Genomic DNA, 21,798 nt, shown 5'->3' with positions numbered 1-21,798 from the left:
GGCCAACAGAAAAGATCACAATAGAAATCCTGAACTTCCAATCTGTCCATTCACATTTGCAAGCTTCAGATTAGAATTGTTTGTTTTTTGTTTTTGGGGTTTTTTTTTGTTTTGGGGGGGGTTTTTGTTTCTTTTTTTAATCATTGCTTTGAAAAATTCACTGGCCACTCCAATCATCACTCTCATTGAAGACAGAGAAGTGTATTCTCCCAGTAAAAGAGCCTTCCTTCTCTTCAACATACTTTCTTTAAATATATCAAGAGCTTTAAATTTCGATATCCGAAGCTCCCACTAGATGACACGTTATTAAAACATCTGCCTTTCCATAAGCCTTCCTGTTCCTTGCCATTCTACATGTCCTTTTCTACTTCACCAGACAAAATTGCCCAATCTAAATTTCAGCTCAAGTGTTTGATGGTTTTCACGCTGAGCTCAAACTGTTAATGCTTCCCTGAGAGAATAGAATTGAAACGGGATTTAATCTAAAATAACAAAATAGAATAAAGGTTTTACATATAAATAAGTAATGCCCAGCACATTCTTATGCGAGTTTTTCTTTTCTGGATTTGGAGTGTAGGAGGGTGAAATGACAAATTGCAGAGCTTCAGAAATTGACCCGATTGCAAAGAACACGCAAAATAAATGAACACTCCGTGTTGTCTGTCATCCAATTAATGCACTTTGTGGAAGCCAAATTTAAAATTGTTTTTAAAAGCTCTTCCTAATATTAACTTTTAATTTCATGTGGTTATTTTAAACAGTGGCATTTTCAAATCTCATGTTAGGTAACCATTATGAACGTCTTGGAAAATGCTAATTGGTGGATAATACCTTCCGTGGTAGACATGTCACAAAAGGCTTAGACTCACAACTGCATTCCCTTGTAGAACCCACAGTTCCATTGACTACGCATCACCAAGCAAGTAACAAATTACCTATACATAGCATGGCTTCAAAAACTAGAAGCAAGATTTTGGAGACAAACCCTGTGGTCTTTGCCAGAAGGAATTTAAAAACTTGTCTTTTAATAAAGTGATTATAGCACCAGAACTGTCTGTCTGTCCAGTCCTTCTGTCTTCCTTTCTCTTAAAAAATAGCCCTCTGTTCCATTCTCACAGGTGTGATCTCTCTCAGGTAAAAGCAGGGAGAAATTGTAGTACCATACGGAAAAATTTAATAGGAGTCATTTAAACATAAAATCACGATTTGTCTTACTTTGTTGGTACTGAAAAGATAAATCTCTTTTGACCTGTTTTCTATGTGTAAATATATATAAATATTTTTCTTTTATGAACAGATTGTAAATGTACAAAAATTCTACATTTTAGGATGTTAAGTTCATTTCCTTCAGCTATAATGTGGGAATAATAAACTGCACCTCGCAGGACAGGTGTGAGGCTGAAAGGGAGACAGAAGATTTTGAAAGTCCTGTGTAAAATTTTAAACTCTATGCCATTGTACGTTTTCAGCTATTACTTCGCAATCACATTGACCAATGATACGTATGTACGTTTCATTAACATCACTATGTGATCATATGAATAAAATTAAGTTACAGATAATCCCAATAATCTTGAAGGATCAGCTGAGAGTTTAACCACAGTTATGCTACACAGAAAACTAGATCAACTCCTTAGCTGAATTGCTAAGAAAACCACTACATTTATTTAAAATGTTTGCTTTCTCCTTCTCTTCTCTACTATCCATACTAAATAAAAACACATATATGTTTCATTCAGATTAACACCTGAAAATAGTTGCTCAGGCAGAAGGCCACAAAAAGTGTGAGATTGGGAGCCTAAAGCTTGAGTATATGTGTCAATTTGTCATTATTAGAAAAATATGTGTTTAACAAGATAGACTTGGGCAAGGTTAAAGTCAGCCATTAAATGAGGAGAGGGCTTCATCTTTTATTGACGTTTTTATTGACACAGTGTTTGATGTTAACCAAACATAAAATGCAATGTTAATTTAAGCATACTGGACAGTTTCATGCAGGCCCAATCATTGTAATATACATAATTAAGATATTTTATTTATGAATTAATTGGTGATATTATTCTAGAATAGATATCCACTATTGGTAAATTGGCTGTATTATTGAGATGGTCGATGCTTTTATTTCTTTCTGCCAAAATTAACATACCTGTATAAAGACAGAGAAACCCCTAGACTTCCTAGTATAAGTTTCAAATATCAAATGAAAGTTATATATTTATAGGATATGGTTCATGGATGTTGGCAGCATTATCCCAAGGATAAAAGGTGAGGGAAATCGTGATTTGAAACTAAAAGTGACTCTTCAGAATTGGAGATTTTTCTTTTTTTCCTTTTACCTTTTTTTTTTTAAAGTTGGAGATTTTTCCTATCACAGTAGTATCATTATAGTTGTTTGTCATGAATAAAACTAACTTTTAAAAATTCTCCAGGAGAAGTCAAAACTAAGTAGTTAAAAGAAAGCATACCTACTTCAGGATGCTGCTTTAAGAATTTTGTATTTAAGATTTTTCTGAGAAAAAATACCAACCTAAAAGCAATCTGTGATTTTTGGGGCACCTGGGCGGCTCAGTCAGTTAAGTGTCTGCCTTTGGCTCTGGTCATGATCTCAGGGTCCTGGGATCGAGTCCCCTGCTCCCTGCTCAGCAGGAAGTCTGCTTCTCCTTTTCCCTCTCCCTCTGCCCCTTCCCCCCACTCATGCCTCCCTCGTGCTTTCTCTCTCTCTCTCTCAAACAAATAAAATCTTAAAAAAATAAAAATAAAAACAATCTGTGATTTTCATTTCCTGGGCTTTTTTTTTTTTTTAAACTAAACTTCATTGTTTCTATATAAATGTCAGAAGTAATACAATCTACCTGTAATATATTTGCACACTACCAAAATGTACCAAATACAAAGTAAAACTTCCCACCATTACCATCTCCCTTCCTCAAAGATAACACCTATAAAGAGTTCAGTGCTCAATCTTTCAGACTCTTTTCTTCCTGTGAGCATATAGCTGAAGGTGACAATACACATAGACGCCTTTTTAAAGATCTCATCCTTTCCATTTGTATGCGTGTATCACTGGAGGGCATTTAAGTTGCTCATAGGTCTTCACATTTACATGTTTCAGTAAACGTACTCCACATGTTGAGGGAAGGAATATGTGTGTAACCTTTTGCTAAAACCCACTCAAGTTCAACAATCCTATGAAATATTTTTTATTATCTCAATTTCCGTAGCGATGAGACTAAGGCACAGAGAGGTTAACTTGAATAAAGAAGCTACATAACCAGAGAGTTCTCGCTCTCCAGTCCATGCTCTTAAATGAAGGCTGTCTTCCAGCAGCCCACACAGAATCCCGACTGTGAGGTGTTGGGTTCATTTCTTCTCTCTAAGCCTCCGTGTGTCTCGAATGTGTACAAAAGAAGAGAGAAGTATTCTATGAGTCTAGCACATAGGAAGTGCTCAATAAATGTTAGCTATCATTATTCTTATAAGGACTTTGATATTTATGTTCACACATTCTTACTGAAATGTCTAGAAAACGGATCCCTAGAAACAGTGTTGCTGGGTCACATTATTTCAAATTTGGGTTTTTATTAGGATGTTAGCAATTAGCATTGAAAAGGCATCAAGCCCAATCCGATACAGATGAACAGCAAAGCAATGAGGAAGTATTTACTAATAATCAGTCCTTAAGAAAGTGAAGTTGACTGCCTTCCCATGAGAGGGAAAAGTTGTGGGGGGATACCTTTTAAAAGGCAAGTGAGTTTCTCCTTTCAACATGTAGGCTGAGAATCATTGCAGAAACGAATCCTTCCTACTACCACTTGATTCACTAACAGAAATGCTACTTGTGTTAACATCCATATTCTGTGATTTTTTTTTTTTAAAGATTTTATTTATTTGACAGAGAAAGACACAGTGAGAGAGGGAACACAAGCAGGGGGAGCGGGAGAGGGAGAAGCAGGCTTCCCGCGGAGCAGGGAGCCCGATGCGGGGCTTGATCCCAGGACCCTGGGATCATGACCTGAGCCCAAGGCAGACGCTTAACGACTGAGCCACCCAGGCGCCCCCATATTCTGTGATTGTTTTGCTGTTCATGCAAGCATTGTAGTCCGCATGCTCATTCTGTTCATCCTCATCATTGAAACCATGCGGGAAATGAGTAGTGATGGTTGAAAGTTCCAAATGTACAGGTATAGAGTATAGATTTGCTGTGGAGAGATGCGTGATTGTGTCAGATTGTGAATTTCTAAATGTCTGTCATTGGTCTGTTTTCTTTTTTACATGCAGTCACTGAAGATGAAGCATCAAATAGATGCTTTGTTGATGACTGTGGAAAATTCTTCTCTCCTTTCACCCTCCAAAAAAGCTCTCTTACTAGCATGAAAGATATTCTCACCTTTGCTTTTTGATACTTTTTGTTACTTTTGCTTTTACCAAGTAGTTTCTAGAAGATCTATGGGATGTTTTGTGTCTCTGTATTTTATCAGCCTTTTCTTTTATATGTCTGTACAATTTACCATTCTTTAATTATATCCCCGTCCATTGACTAAAATCTCAAAGAAGCAGACATAAATAAAAATGGAAGAAAGGCACGGGCCATTCACAAGCCATAGTTCTTCCTGGCATATGATGTTCAAATGCCCAGAGTAAAATATGAACGACCCACCTTTTGTACCACAAAACAGGGGGTATTCTGGATGCTAAAAATCGTTGTCACTACTTTTTTGTGTACATTATCGCCCTTTGCAGGTGAAAGCAGAAAAATTTTGCAAAAATATAGAACTGCAACTGTAAGTGGCTAAGTCTGAATTTCTTCTTCAATTTGGTCTAAAGAAAATTTTTGACTCTCCCGGAAGGACTTACTATCAAGTGGCAGGTTGAGACTGGTCAGATATTTCTTCTATAGTTTCAGAAGGAATTGTCCAGAACCTGTATCTTTCTTGCCAGTTCATACTGCTTTTCAGAAAGGTATTTTTAATTACTATTTTCGGCTTGAGACTGCTGTGAGACTTCTCTATGGTGGGAGGTATAATTTTACTGTTTGTTGTCACGAAGAGAATGTTCACACTATGATGCTAATTGAGTGAGCCTCAGCAGAAAGGAAGGCAGAGACCAACATAATAATTCTGTGGATTAAATTCTTAGCTTTAATAAGGTAGAACTCTTTCAAACTCACCTATAGGTCTTAGGAATAATACTGAGAGAAAGTTTGCTGAGATATACATTAAGAATTAAAAACAAAAGATGTGGGATAGCCTTCTCTTATCGCCACCACATATATCTCTTTGTAAGATTGATTTAAGGTTTAATTGTAAGCTAATTGCTTTTCTAGTTATAGATACTGTTTCCTTAAATTTTCTTACATATGTTTTTATTACATTCCTGATTTGGGGATTTTACATTTGATTTGGCTCTTCTTGTGCCCAAGTCAAAATACCAGAGTCCATAAAGAAAGGGGATGAAAGTGGGATGGACACAAGTCTCAGCTGTGTTGTTCATCTTATTATAAAAATCCCTCAAACTTCTCTTTCAAAATGCTACGCGAGTTCTTTATCAGCAAGCCTTCCCCTCCAACCAGTCATCAGTCCTGAGTTCTCTTCTGGGTACTCAAAGCTTATCTTGATCCCTTGATTTTTTTAGTTTATTTCCTGTGCAGAGAATACATATTTAAAGCAAAGTGAAAGGTTCAGAAACTTGCAAGTATTTTCAATTTTATATATATTTTTTTCAATTAGAGGTATGTTTTTAGTTTTTCTTTTTTTTTTTTTCTTAAACTTTAAAGGATCTGCCTTGTGCTTAGAACGCGGCTTGTTTTGTATTTCCCAGCTCTCACATGAGCGTGCTGCCGTGTGTGTATTTTATCCCAGCTAGTTATAACCTGATAACCTGATTTCATACTGTGCTTTAGCACAATATAGTCATCAAACTAAAGCAACACAGTAAGCGGTCACATTAACCATCATTGTGCTTGATCACTCGGGAGAGATTAAATTTATTCATTTTTACTATAGATAATCAAATATTAAAACATGTTAACGTAAAGAGAGGTAGAACTATTGAGCTGCGACGTGCTCATTGCCAAAACAGTGTCCTATATGTGATCTGTGACGCTCTTAGCAAGATGTTTGGAGGAAATTTCATCAGGTCTTTCTGCTTCTCATTTGCATTTGGTTTATCTAAAGTGAAATCCATTCAATTTTATTGAACTGTAATTCTAGTAATTTACAATATTTACATGCTGCGGTTAGATTGAAATCAGTCCTTAATTCAAATTCAATCTAAATTTACTGCATAGTAATTAGGGCTTTGTAACTGACACTGGGGGCCTATTGATTTAATGAAAAACTTAACCTTACAGTAAGTGTTTAATTAGTTGCTGCAGTAGATTCTGTTCTGTCCTAAATTGTGGACTTTAGAGAGTCAGGTACTAATTTAAATTACACAACTATATAAAGATCAGAACTAATTTTTTTTTTTTTTTTTTTTTTTTTACGTGTAGCCTAACAGATGAATTAATTTCTTCCTCTGAAAAGGATAGTGGAAAGAGGCGGTAATGAAAGTAATTTCCTACCCTGCCTAATTCTATGTAAGGCCGGGCTAGGTATCCTGGAAATGATTACCTAGCTCTGTTAAATATTGATATAAAGAGTTATGAAAATTAAAAGTCAATGAGATTTCTTACAGGATTATTTTGTAAATGGAAAACTGAAACAATATACATGTCAACTTAGAGAAGAAAGACTCCTAGTAGAGAAAGGAAAATAAAAGATAACCCAAAATAAAACCAAAGGTGTTTTTCTTCAGATAATGTTAATCAGCAGCCCCAAATGTCATTTTTAGCAATCATGTTAATTTTCTAGGTGAGAATTTAAAACATTTAAATAGGCCATAGCGATTTTTAAATGGTAGTCACTGATGGTCTCTGTTTAAAGAAACCTAAATCAAAACAAACTATTTTAATTGCAGGCAATATTTTTTTTCCTAATTTAAGAATTACAATGAAATGAGGAAACTTTTAGACTGAATTTTAACTTGTCTATAACCTGTCAGATCTATAACTCATTTCTCTTAGTGTACATTTGTGTTCTCGAAGCTAGAAATAGTAATGTTTCTATATAAAACTAAGAGATTAATGCCAAAGGAAAGAAGATTCCTGCTGGCACATTATTCATTACTTGTCTAATTTATATTAGATGTACGAAAGGTACAGTGAAAGGAGACTTTTTTTTTAAACCAGTATCTCTTTGATTTTCCATTTCTTGTGAAAAACAGAATTATTTGGTGGTAAAAGAACAAAATACATATTTTAAAATGAAGACTTTAAGTACTTTTATATTTTCAAATAGTCGAGTAACTATTAAAAGCATTCTAAGTAGTGGGGTAACACCACTAATACAGAAAATTGGAATCGATTAATAATGATAAAGTTCATTAATGCTACATTGATGCCTAATATCATAGTGAGTGAATCAAGCATTTCAATATTGATCAATACTGAATTAGTTCTAAAACCTGTAAGCTCTAACCGCAAGGTAGGTAATATGAAATAAAATCTAGCTTAAGCCTCAGAAAGATCGGAACACCTGTTTCAAATAAACCAATTCCTATGAAAATTAAAAACATTTAATTCAAAGATATCTCATTTTAAACACTTCTACTTTAACATAAAGCTTTGAGTAAAGGGTTTGATTATAAAATGTAAAACTCCTAATACGAATGGAGAAATTAAAATGGCACTCAAAAATCTGGGGAAAAAAAAAAAAAACCTGTAATATGTGTTTGAGTTTGTCTCTCACTTCATTTTGTGAAAACACTTTGCAAATACATCCTTTTCTTGACAATCCACCAGATTTAGACCTCATTCTCCCAACATACCTCAGCATGGAGGCCATACACACCAGGTACAGAGGTTGAAAACCACACACTCTTCTCTTTGAACGCTCGCTCTGATGAATGGCGCGCACAGGAGCCATATTGCCCATCTCTCAGAACGGCCTTCGGTGCCAGCACAGCTGAAATCTGGAAGCTTGCCGCATTCACATTGTCAGCTTAAATACCCAGTAAGGACTCAAACTGGGAATAAGACAAAGTACCATTGCATGTTGATCCACTTCACTGGCCCCACCAATTAGCTGTGAAGAATATGGCTCATTTAGAAGTGTATATGATAATACTGAAGCATAACTGAAAATTAGGTATATAAAAAAGGAGGTCATTAGCTTGCACTTGTCTTATCTTCAGCTAAATGAATCGCAGATAAAATCAAATAGGAGAAGTTAAGTCTTCGTAAGCTTTTGAGCCCTTTCTCATGTACTTACATTAGATGGATCTCTATAAAGAAAGTTTATAGCATTGCTATTTACAACACCACAGTTAATGTTGTGTTACAGTTTTCATTACCAACCTTTATTTCCAGAGGTGCATAGCTTTAACATAAAAATTTGTTCTAGGTTAAAAAGAAAAGCAGTGTGGTAGATTACACCTGGAAAATAAACCGACAGTATCTATGGAATTTTCAAAGTATTAGAATTCCAAGATAATGCACAATTACATTGGCACCTGGTATATCTTAATGAATTGCTATAGATTAAAAAGGTAATATTCTAATAGAAAATAAAATGCAATTTATCTGAAATATATACCCTCAGGTATTTTTGTTTGTGAGGAAAAAATTGAAATGTGACTCATTATTGGTGGCATTTAGCCAAATAAAGAAAATAATGAAGTTTGCAATTATTTAAAATCATAATTTTGAGTTACCTGCAGTCTTATGGATTATGCGCTTACCATAACAAACATTATGAAGACTATAAAGATATAAAAAGTATTGTCTTTATTCTAAAAAAAATGTATTGTCAATTAGAAAATCTAAAACATTTTCTTTTTTTTTTTTTTTTAAAGATTTTATTTATTTATTTGAGAGAGAGAATGAGATAGAGCATGAGAGGGGGGAGGGTCAGAGGGAGAAGCAGACTCCCTGCTGAGCAGGGAGCCCGATGCGGGACTCGATCCCGGGACTCCAGGATCATGACCTGAGCCGAAGGCAGTCGCTTAACCAACTGAGCCACCCAGGCGCCCAGAAAATCTAAAACATTTTCAACCAGAAGCTGGAGGGGGTCATAGCGGACTTGTGACGGAATTCCAATATATACATTTGGTTGGATAGGTTGATAGATTAGTGGTGGTTGTTTTTTGTTTGTTTGGCTATTTTTCAATTCCTAACACTGGCACTGTTTTGAGCAAGCCTGACAACCATAATCTGGAACACCTTTCTATATCTGACCTCCCCAAAATCTAGAATCCCTCAATTGAAGGCACAGGGTCCAGAAGATCAAATCTTTCAACATTTATCTAATCCAGCTAGTCCCCATTATATCCAGACACCTGTATGTCTGTCCCTGAAGGATGCTAAAAGAAAGGAAATACTGTATCCAGGCTTTGATAAACACCTCTTGATGACAGATCTGCCTCTTGGGGACAACATAGCCATGAAAAGACACCCCACTCTGGTAGTGTGGCTGTTCGAACTCTAGAGGTAAATCCTGATTCTTGAAAGTCGTGAGAATGTCAGGCTCCAGTCAAACAGATAATTGAATTGCCTATTGGGCTGAGCTACTTTAAGATGATAGAGATTATCTCAGATGGGGTATCTGAAGGGACAAACCTGGGCTTTGCATTCAGGCAGTCAGTGGGATTTGGGGCTTTGCCATTGAGCATCTGCTTGACTTCTCAGAGCTCTGTTTCCTCTAAATGGAAAACATGATATTCACCTTGTATAGTAATGGTGAGGACTGAATGAGGTTTTATATGCATACCCTATACTGAGTATTCTATAGATAGAAATGATGGTGATTATTATTATACTCACCATCAGTACAATTGGTGAGTGTCTGGCAGCAAGCCTTTATGTTTCCCTTGGGTCGACTCCAAGCTTCCCTATCTCTGACCTCCATGAATTCTCATCTGTGTGTGATTTTTAAGGTTACTAAGCAGCAAAGTCAAGTACAAGCCATAGGATGAATATCACCTCTTTCTGTCTAAGGGTTTCACTTTTTGATTCAGTAAGCAGCAGTATTAAAAATTTGATTTTGAATTGGAAAAAGAATGTAGGAAATGTTTATCAATTTTACCATGCTTCAGCCAGATATCCAAAAATTTTTTAAGTTGTGTTGACATTTTGCCATCTAAGTGACTACATTACAATAACTGCAGTCTTTAGCCATCTTGAATATATAGTCAATTAATCTGGATTTGATACAAATTTACCAGTAAGTTGGCCAAAGGGACCGGCTTGACCATTATCTAATTTACTTGTATGGTTTTATATAGATATATACGTATAAATGTAAGCACAATACAAGATTTAGTGTTCTTATTTCTCAGGCTGAATGCACACAGTAGATAGTATTTGAATCACCAAATCACACTGAATGGTAAATGTATCATAAGAAAATATTTGCCAGATCCCCCAAGGTAATGGCATTTGCCTCATCAGAAACCTGGCTGAGCTTCCTCTCCAGCATTCTGTATGAGGCAAAGATCACCTAGCAGCAACACTTTCTTCCCATAGCTACTTTTATGGAGATCAAGGTCCTCAAAGCCTTGCAATAACATCCTCTCAAGAATGCTGCCAAAACCTAGCAGCAAGTGACCAGAGGGAACTCTCCTGCAAATTGTCTAGATGCTGAGAAACCCATTCATTCATCTGCAGGAATGCACTGCAATTCTGAAAATGCCCCACGTTCCTTCCCTCTGGCCTGAAAACCTCTCTTCTGCTCCATAAAGAATATTGAGTTTTAGGACTTTACTGTCTCTAGAAGAATCACAATCATGCCACTTCCGGTTTCCTCTTTAGACAGACCTCTACTTGGCCGTGGCTATTGGAAAGCTCAAGAATAGGCTACCAAAGCAATTCTAAAAACATAGAAACCAGGATGGGCTTTAAAAGTACCACTGTATGTGTGCCTGTGTGATATATGATGTGTGTGTGTGTGTGTGTGTGTGTGTGAGTGTGTAAGATAGTAAAATTCAGATAAGGCTGAGACTAAACAGTTTAAATCATAATCATGTGGGTTCTTTACCTTCAGTAACTTATTCTCAGTTATATTCCTAGTTTAGGAATTTTAACATTTGATCTGGGCACTATTTAAATCATCTGGAAGGCTCACTGTTTATTTTAAAAAGCTATATAAAATAACTACACAAATAGAACAGTATCATAGGAAAAACAGTCTAATAATATATATGAGTATGTGTGTGTGTGTGTATAATTAGAAATTACAGATACAGAAAACTAAAATATATTAAGATTCTCCAAGTAGCTAATTTTATCTCTTTTTGTCAATCCTGGTTTGAACCATAACAGGAAAGCAAAGTTCATGGAAAATTTGATTTCCAGCTAACCTCAGTACATATTTAGTAATTATTGTCCATTTATAAATTATCCATCAGTAATGATATTTGAAATATTTTCAAATCAATTGATCTGAGAATAGGCTCAATAAAATTATCTTAAGATAGTTATTAAATTGCACTTTGCTTGCATAAAGTTAAGATTATATTTTATATTTGGATAACCCATTTTTCATTTGCATTTTGATGAGGGAATATTTTTAATGTATACCTGGGGATGACTCAGTATCACCAGATGGTATTTTGCCATCCACAGGTTCCACTTTGCCTGTTTTGCAAGTTTGTGACAGCCCACAGGGACATGCTGAGGCATCCATCCAGTCAATAATGTATCTGGGATAACTTTAATACTGCAAACATCTTTATGAGTTTAAACAGCATCCATTTGTCCTACTCCAGTAAAATTGGTTCATATGATAAGGCATGGTATTCAATCCAGAAAGAATGCACTGTACTAATTGCTGTGATCTGGGCAAGAGGATGGAGTTAGTTATAGTCATTTTTACAGAGTTTTCAACTAAGACTAAAGAAACTCTTACTTGTTTTATGTTGATTCTCAGCATGAGTACAGAAAATCATTTCAGTAAGAACAGCCTGCATATTGGTAAGAATTATAATAACAATGATTGTTATCAATAATAACTTCTGTCATTCTTAGCAGTCATGTTATTTTTAAAACTTAGAATCTATAATGTGATGTGTACTGTGCAGAACTTTTACCCTTTGATGAGTCTCTAGAGTCTTGTGCTATGGAGCAAATAATTTTCCATCTGTCTTCAGATTTTTCAAGTATCATGCTCTCTGATGACTTGAAATTTTCTGGGCTTTTCTTCTCCAGTCTTCCAAAAAAATGGAATTTTACAGTTTGTATATAAAACAAACTGGCTATTTAACATATTTTGAAAGTAAAATTATTTTTATTATCTTACAAATTAATTTTGATTCCGTTTGTAAATTTGTTCTTTAAAATGCCTTCTGAGGGGGCCTGGGTGTCTCAGTTGATTAAGCGACTGCCTTTGGCTCAGGTCATGATCCTGGAGTCCCGGGATCGAGTCCCGCATCGGGCTCCCCGCTCAGCGAGGAGTCTCCTTCTCCCTCTGACCCTTCCCCCTCTCATGCTCTCTTTCTCGCTCATTCTCTCTCTCTCAAATAAATAAATAAAATATTAAAAATAAAAATAAAAATAAAATAAAATGCCTTCTGAGACTTATGCTTTAGGAATATCACTTATGTCTTTTTGAAAAAAATTTGATTTTGAATTTTATGGTAAATCTGACACTTATTCACTTCATCAAGAAGGAATGGAATGGTAAATGCCCTGTTGAACAGAATAGGTTATATTAAAATCCAAATTTAAGTTTTGCTTTGTTATTGATATTAGGCTTCTTCTTTATAAAATAGAAATAAAAGTTGAATTCACAATGAAAAAAATGAAGACATTATTCATGTTCATATTGCAAAGTAGCAAAGTATAGATATAAAAGCACTATGAAATGAATATATGTTGATCATTCAAAATAAATGGAATTTTATTTTATATATTTTTTCTCATATGTATTTCTTCATATCCTCTGTCTGCTTTTCTTACTCCAAATCTCAGGGAAAAAATCCTAATAACAGATAATGATAAGTAGGTTATTTCTCACATTCCTGGAAAATTCAATGCTTTGGCAAAATAAGAAACAGGTAGTATTTCCCATTATGTGAGATATGTATTTTAGGGATTCTTTTAAAAGTAGATACAGAGATAGTCCTGCCAATTAATCACTTTTGAAGGATGTTGAATAGTGCTAAGTAATGATTCTCTTGAAAACTCATTGTTGAAAGTTCGCACAGATGAGTGCTATTAAAGTATATTATTCTAGATGTGATTTTGCTTTAAGCCAGAAAAGTGGACATTAATTTGTAGTTTTCTACATTGGTAATTTATCTACTTATATAAGTCAATTCATTTAATATATTCTGACAGTTTGGTCTTAATGGAGCAAAAGTGAATACCACTTCCTTAACATATTATATGAATTTTTTAAAAATTGAAAAGCATATGATAATGTTCTTTTTAGCATTTCTTCTAGTGAATGGCATATTGGGAGCAAATTTATATAACTGAATAAACCTAAGTAATAGTTAAGCCTTTCTCCTTTGTGGGACTGGAGAAACCTCATTGTCATTGTATTATTTCCCAGTTACTATTACACAAATACAGTGTGGCTTTATGGTGTTTAGACAATTATTAATGATATTCTTTTACTGCTTGAAGTCTGACCTGTAGGTATATGTGTGTATATGCATATGAGAATGTCTATCCCACAATTCTTGAAAAAGGCCTCCTTAATTTGAGGAGTTTTATAGATGGGATAAAATTAAGCTTGTACATGTCTTTGAGGAAAAGCTAAACACTGCTTCTTTTTTCCCCAAAATACCACATATTTTAGCAAGTCCCAAAAAAACAGTTTGTAGAAAATCAGTTCATCCCTTTTTAACTAACAGAGTCACTGTGAGAAAGAAATGAAATAATAAATATATTAATTACTTTAATGATGAAGATTTTATAAGATGGAAGTGAAATTAGAAAGGATAGCAATCTGGTCCTGGCAAGTTTGTTTTCTATTAGCATAAAAGTTTCTTGTTAAAATAGTAATGAACATCTTTGGCTATGATAGAAATTATGATTTTTATAGAGAGTATTTTCAGTTAGACAATTGGGCATGGATTCTATCTTTGTATTACAGATTTTGTATTCCAGCTAAATTATTTTGTAAAATACAACACCAGACAAATTCTGGTGTGATCACAGGCACATCGCTTAATCTTTCTGGGTCTTCTACTCACATCTGTAACATGAGAGGGTTAAGTTAAATAATCTTTAGTTCTCTTGAAACTCTGCATTTTTATGTATATCTATTTAATGTACTTTCTCTAGTCAGTTATGGACTGACTCAAGGTGGGGTGGGGGGAGATATTAAATATATTGACTGCAGTAACCAAAAAGAAATGGGCTATAGACATCAACTTGGTTACTTCTAAGTTCTTCCCCTCAAAAGTCAAATAGAAGTAAAGGTAAGTAGGCATTTAGTGCATAGTGAGAAAGAGCTTTTGAATGCCCAAACTCAGAGCAGTGGAGGTGATGCATAATGAAGAATAGACACTAGGCAGATTTTGGTCTAAATGTGTAAAAATTATTCTACCTAAATCAGAACTCACACTTCAACACATCCTAGGTGAGTTCTGCAAATGTAAGCATGCCAGAAGATTAAGGTAACTGAAGGAAGATGGTATTACTGATGTCTTGGCCTGTGGAACTTTGGAGTCTCTGGAGAGGAAGAGTGGTTTAAAATTATACAGATAGGTTATATTTTGTATATTTTGATCTATTCCACCCCTAAAGCTTTGATATTCATCCAAATGCTAATGCTCCAAAATTTGTATATCCATTCCCAATTTTTCTGTAGATCTTAGCATCTCTAATAGACAAACAACAACGACAAAAAATAGTGATAATAATATTAAATACTTTTATAGGGCTTCTGATGTGCTACAGATTATTCAAGGGGCCTCACATATGCCAACCAATTTAATCCTCATAGCAACCCTTTGAGGTGGATACTCTTTGAGATCCAGAGCAAGTAAGTCACTTGCCCAAGGTTACACAGGTCACAGGAATCAAGATTTGAACCAAACAGTCTGGTTCCAGACTCTTTGCTATTTACAACTGTGCTATAGTTTCTCTCAGCTGTTCATAGATCACTTAATTGCCATAAACAACCAACCAAGGGTTCAACACTAAAAATCCAAACCTGTCAAAGTCTGTTTCTCCTTTTCCTATTGTCCTGGCAATCCCGTTCTATTCAGTGGTCTTGTACGTAAACATAGCTTATGTTTTCCTTCTCCTCACATCTAATCAGATGGTGAGGAGTTTCCCTTGGAAACAAATTCCTTGATCTGTCTCATCCTCTTTTCTCTTGCCTCTCCATTAAAGGATTTGTAATTTCTCTCCTGAACTAGTAAATTTTATCTAATTTATCACCAGATAGCCACTCAATTCCTTCCAGTCTACCTTCCACACACGTGCTTAGAGTCAGCTTTATAAAATACACGCGTGCTCAGGTCATTTGCCCAATTAAACTTCTTCAGCGGTTCCCCTTAATCTCCAAGATAGTATGGACAATGCATGAGAAGTTCCTGCTTGCCATTCCAAAGGCCGTCTTTCCAAATTATCCCCGTTCACCAGCTCCTTCTTCTTCCTTAACCTCGCACACCCTCTTGTTCTAACAGTTATCTTTTATTTTGTTCTTGGGGGATTAACTCAAATGCCATCTCTCTTCATCCATTTAAAATGACTTATTGAGAGTATCTTGAGTTTCAGAAACTTAGCTAAATATTAAGAATCCAGGGATACTCGACATGGAGATATGTCTTTTTTTCCCCTGTGTTTATGGTTTAGTTAACTATAAAGATAAACAAGTTTTTAGAGAGTAAGAGCTCCAAGGTAGAAGAACCGTGTTCTTTAAGCATGAATTTAGGAGGAGAAATTCAAGGCTTCCTGAAGGAAGAAATAATAGAAATTAGTCATGGAGTTGAGAATATAACCTTCTGGCATCAATGACAATGCCTACAATGTTCTGGAGGCCTTTGGTATCTCAGAGAAAAGATGCGTGCAAAAGTGAAAACTGTCTAGAAGAAATTTCCTTGCACTGCCCTCTTCTCTGCTCTGGTGAGATCCCAAAGCATCCATCCCTTATTTGCCTCCATCTTGACAAAGGATCACTACATGGAGTAAATGCTTATTTGCCCACTAAACCTAAAGCCCCTTTATGGCAGGTCCTTTACAAACATTTAGTATGCACTGCAGAGATACACGGATTGATTTTTAAAGATATTGAGATCTCAGCAATGTTGTATGATAAGGAAGTTTTGTGTGTAAAGTTGATGTAGAATAGAAATAAAACCACAGATTTAAAGAGATTGAGGGGGTATGATAGATTCTGTGCATCCCTGTGTACAATAGCAAGAATAAGAAAATTACCATATAACCATACCAAAACAAGAAAAATGACCATGAGAGAGAAGCAGAGTAGTCGAGAGAATATTTCATTTAATATCAATATCTATCACACAAGAAATAGGGAGCCAACAACAAGCTAGAAAATGTCTAGCAATATACCAGATACTGTGGAAGGATAGAAGGAAAGGAAAAGACAAAGAAAGAAATCCATGAATCATTGCTCATCCAGTTTACTTGAGGGGCTTACTATTCATTTTTGGAGATACAGTATCCCCCAAATAAATTCAGGGTGGCTACCAGCAAAATATCAGCAAGCTGCCAGAGCAAAAGACCAGAAAATGACAAACTGTGGATATGTGAAGTCCCAGTCATTAATGAGCAGGCATTGAATATATTTTGCGATCACTTAGAGCTGTCACAAAAATGAACACCAGGCCTCAGAGAAATCTGAGCAGGCTCAAGGTAAAAAATAATAAGTAAGGGCATCTAAACTTGGGGAGCAGAAACAGAGACTGGCGTTGACAAACAGGGTATCTATTTATTTGGTAGGCAAAATTACATCTTTGTGATATCTGAATGCTATTCAATAGTCACCCTTCCCTCCCGTGTTGACTGCACTTGTCTACTTATAATTAAAATTCCTCACTCTCCATCCATGTATTACTTTATTCTGAACATTTTGTTCTCGACATGTGTATCTATTTAAGTGTGCTTCTTTAGAGATCAGTTACCCAGAGGCCACACATCATTAAGGATTTAATAAAATATATATTTTATTTTATTTTATTTTATTTATTTTTTTTTTTTTTAAAGATTTTTATTTATTTATTTATTTGACAGAGAGAGAGAGAGAGCGAGAGCAGGAACACAAGCAGGGAGAGTGGGAGAGAGAGAAGCGGGCTTCCTGCCGAGCAGGGAGCCCGATGTGGGACTCGATCCCAGGACCCTGGGATCATGACCTGAGCCCAAGGCAGACGCTTAACGACTGAGCCACCCACGCGCCCTAATAAAATATTTATTTTATGATAAAACTTTCACTGCTCTCTATTTAGACTCTTTCTTGCCATAAAAATAAAATATCAATCTGTAACTTTTCAATGTATGATTTTAAAGGTTCCTTTAAAAAAAATCATAATTTATCTGAATTCAACACATTCGTTAGCACTGATTTACAATGGAGTGTGTTTGAAAGTGGATGCAGTATGCACATGCCAAATGAATTCATTAAGGCCAGTGTGATTACAGTGAATGTCACATGAATTAATAATAATGGGACCTCCAAGTGTTACCATTACTTTCACAGTGTGTTACTGTTCTTAGACTTATAAGCCCTGAGGATAAATGATACATATTACTCTCATATGTTAATTGTATCTTGATAATCAAAGGTTGGTCTAGCAATCTTGCGGGCAGTGAAAAATCCTAGTCCCCTATATATGGAGAAATTACTATTATTTACAAGTTTCCTTGAAGAGTGATTCAGTATTTAAAGTCCAATTATAAATGGCATTCATGTTAGGCCTCCCACACATTCACTGAAATGTTACAGCCTTTAGACATATGTTTTCCATGGCCAATATTTACAAGGAAGAACTTAAATTGCTGAGGACTTTTTCTGGGACTGGGTATTTTCATTTACTTGAGAATAGATATCTTATTAGAGATATACATATGCACCTATATGCACATTTAATCTGCATTCTAATGGAGGTGTTCATACGGGGGCTTACACCTGGACATACACACTCATTGTGGCTCCGTTACATGATCTTGGAATAATTATATCTTTGACAGCCACTCCCTCATCAGCAAAACTGTAATCATATACTTTTTAAAAATGAGCTTTGAAACATATAGCCACATAGAGGGTGCACAACACTCCCTCTTCCCTCCCATTCCTAACCCAGCTTTCTTTCTTTCTTTTTTTTTTTTTTTTCTAGTGACAATTATTTGGAATTGCAGGTGGTCAGGCCTTGGGATGGATGAAGAAGAAAGGGTTGAAATTAAAGAAAACCCATTTGTTGCAGCTACACCAAGGAGTAATGGATTTAATCCCTAGATAAAGTCATCATGAGGTCCAGACTTTCAAATATAATATGGAGGAAGAGAAAAATAAGGAAGGATCTTCAAATCCTATGAGAAAAAAATAAAAAGAAACTAGAGTATCCTTATTCTTTTGTCCTGAAGCATCAGTACCTAATGTCTTTTATAATTCAATAAATAGAAGACTTATTTGCTTTTATAGTTCAATAAATAGAAGACTAATTTAAATGATTGAACATAGTAAATCTGTAGGCTTCTTCCCCACTTCTTGCTTTCTACTCATTACTCTTCCATATTTCTTATTGCTAACTAAGAATAAGGCCAGTAAATATTACCTCTATTTCAACAGTAAGTAGTCTTCTAAAGAGAAACTGGATGATCTGGAAAACCATCATTTATAATTTTTTTTTTCCTAATGGAAAACATTCTGATTTTCAAACAGTCACCTCACAAGCATCCTCGTGCAATGCAACAATTAAGAAATGGATACTCTGGGCGCCTGGGTGGCTCAGTTGGTTAAGCGACTGCCTTCGGCTCAGGTCATGATCCTGGAGTCCCGGGATCGAGTCCCGCATCAGGCTCCCTGCTCGGCAGGGAGTCTGCTCCTCCCTCTGACCCTCCCCCCTCTCATGCTCTCTCTCTCTATCTCATTCTCTCTCTCAAATAAATAAATAAAATATTTAAAAAAAAAAAAAAAAAAAAAAAAAAAAAAAAAAGAAATGGATACTCTCCCTCCTGTTCAAAATTTCAGTCACTGGCTTAAATGTCAGTAGTACGCATCTCAAGTTTCTAGGTGATAGGAAGCTGTGACAAATAATTTTAACGATGGCAGCATCTAGATTCAAAAAGATCTGCACCAGCTTGAACAATAACTATATACTTTAATAACAATAAATACAGTCCTAAACCTATATTCACCCCACCCAAAAAAATACTTAAGCAAATCTCAGGGAAGAGTCAAAGAGGCTTGGCAGAAATATTCATGAAAATTACTTTTTAGTTAATGATAAATTCAGTAATGGTCCACTGTATGATAAGATTAAAAATATTAATACTTTTGGACCATATAAATAGAAGTATGGTATCAAAATCAAGGAGCTGATAATCCCTCGTGTACCCTGGTTTGGCAGGTCAAATATGAAGGACTATATTCAGTTCTAAGCATCCTATCTCAGGAAGGCATCGCCATGCTTGCTCCTTCCAGAGAAGAGGTGTGATATGCTTAAGAGGATAATGAAAGATGCCATGGGAGAAATTGCTGTAGAAAACTGAGATGATAAAATTCAGTGGGAAAACTATAGCGATCATCAAATACTTAAAGGACAGACATATGAAAGGGGAAAAAATTTAGTTTGCGGTGCTCCAAAGATTAGAATCTCACCTAATAGGATATAGTTACAGATTTTTGGCTCACTATAAGGAAAAAAAAAAAAAAACTATAACTATTAGAGCTGAAAATAGAGTTCCCTATTACATGAATAGATGCATTCATAACCTGGTAAGAGTCAAGTCGATGTTTAAACACACCCCCCCCCCCAATCAGGGGAGGGAAACAGAGCATTACATAGTGGAGTAAGGCATTACCTAAGATGGACAAGGTAGTGACTTGAATTTTTTTTTAATTTTTTTTTTTACTGTGACCCACAGTAAGAAAGACATTTTACATTATGAGTACTCACACATATAAGTACATATAACTTAAAATATTTACAAAAATAATACCTTATTACACAGAATTCATTCATATATTCTCTAGTCTGGTTGGGTGAATTTTAATTTTTTAATACTATTACATTTTGCTAGATTGGTTTCACATCCCAATAATGGATCATGATCCCAAATTTGAAAAACACTGAACTAGATGACCACCCCCAACTCCAAGAGTCTATCATTCTGGTAGATGTTATGGAGAAGGCTAAGGATCTGGATGCTCCCTATGTAACTGACAATTACAGGCAAGTAGATATAATTACTATGAATTTCCTGGAACTTCTCTCATGATTTGTTTCCATTAAAATTTGGAAATGTAATAATAAATATAATACTTTGGACTACTTTGTTACTCATGCATAGCCTATTTTGATTTCATGATAATGCCCAGCAATAAAGTCTAGCACCTAAAGGAAAAGGATTCAACAGAGGTTCTTACCTATTTCTTGATAATTCTGTGTAACTATTCTATCACTAACAAAGAAAGTGGGAAGGCATGGCTGGTGACAGTAAGGGGTACAGGTGGACGATGACTAGTGACTGTAAGCACCTTATATCTAGATTGAGGGATGACAAATTGGAGTATAAGACTTGAAAATTTACCTATGACTTAGCCTAGCTACCAACAAGTGTCTGTGAGTACATGATTCAAAGACAACAACCCCACAAGGAGAATCCGACAATGAGGAGGAGGATTGATGAAGCAAAGGGACTTGTCCAAAGCCATGTAATCAAAACTTGGTATAATTGCTGTAGCATTAAGAACATTATAAAAAAGAGTAGAGGCTTGGATGTGTCCTTTATGGGCCTCAAGCCCCCCCCCCCCCCACCCTTGGGATATAGAATAAGTAACTTTTCAGGTGGGAGATTTTTCCAGAGAGGGAAAAAGAACTATAGAAGTGATGCAGTCTAGAAAGTTAGAGTCATCATACTACTTAAAGACATCTTTCCAAGCACTTTCTATATTTGGTATTCATGATTTTGAATTATATTTCTTTAAAGAGATCATTTTCACTGAAACATTTGAAGAAACAAAATCCATACCTTATAGGAAAAAAAATTATGCAGGTTCTCAGACGCAGATAGCTCTTAAAACATACACCCTTCCAAGTCACTCTGTGGCCATGGTTGAAGAGACTGCAAATCTGGACAGGTTGGTCTCTGTATATAATCAATCAGATGTTCATACATTTGAGATGTTTATACCCTATAAATTTCAGTTGCTTCCATTTTGTAAATCAAATGCTTATTATATATTACGGAGAAATACAGGTAGAAAGGAAACATAAAACAGTCATCTTCTCTGCTTTACTTAGTATAATCAAATTTGCACTCACAGATATCATATTCACGTATTTATACCCTCTGTTTGTCCCCATATGTATTTATTTGTACATATAACAGTAGACAGCTACTCTGCTCAGAAATGCATTTTTTATTCTTTCAGGAAACATTAGAACTGAATTGCTCTGGGTACCTTCCAGAGACTGCTGGTTTGTTCTATTAAGCTCATACAACCCTGGCAGGGCCTGACCCTGCTTTAGTCACTGGGACATAGATTTATTCTCAGAGACAAACCTAAACGTGTAGGGCTGGTCTGACAATTTGGACATGGGGAATCCCTGCCCCACCTTTCA

At 35.5% G+C, this 21,798-nt stretch overlaps 1 long non-coding RNA gene across 1 annotated transcript in view; it reads left to right on the top strand.

Moving 5' to 3' along the window:
- Positions 1-21,798, top strand: part of LOC118528435 (uncharacterized) — a 1,879,419-nt gene that overhangs the window by 1,354,300 nt on the left and 503,321 nt on the right. The gene's annotated exons all lie outside the window — the stretch shown is intronic.

Source organism: Halichoerus grypus, chromosome 3, assembly GCF_964656455.1.
Source record: "Halichoerus grypus chromosome 3, mHalGry1.hap1.1, whole genome shotgun sequence".
NCBI classification, from domain to species: domain Eukaryota; kingdom Metazoa; phylum Chordata; class Mammalia; order Carnivora; family Phocidae; genus Halichoerus; species Halichoerus grypus.
Note: the sequence above shows the minus strand (reverse complement) of the source record. Positions and strands in the feature narration are given on the sequence as shown.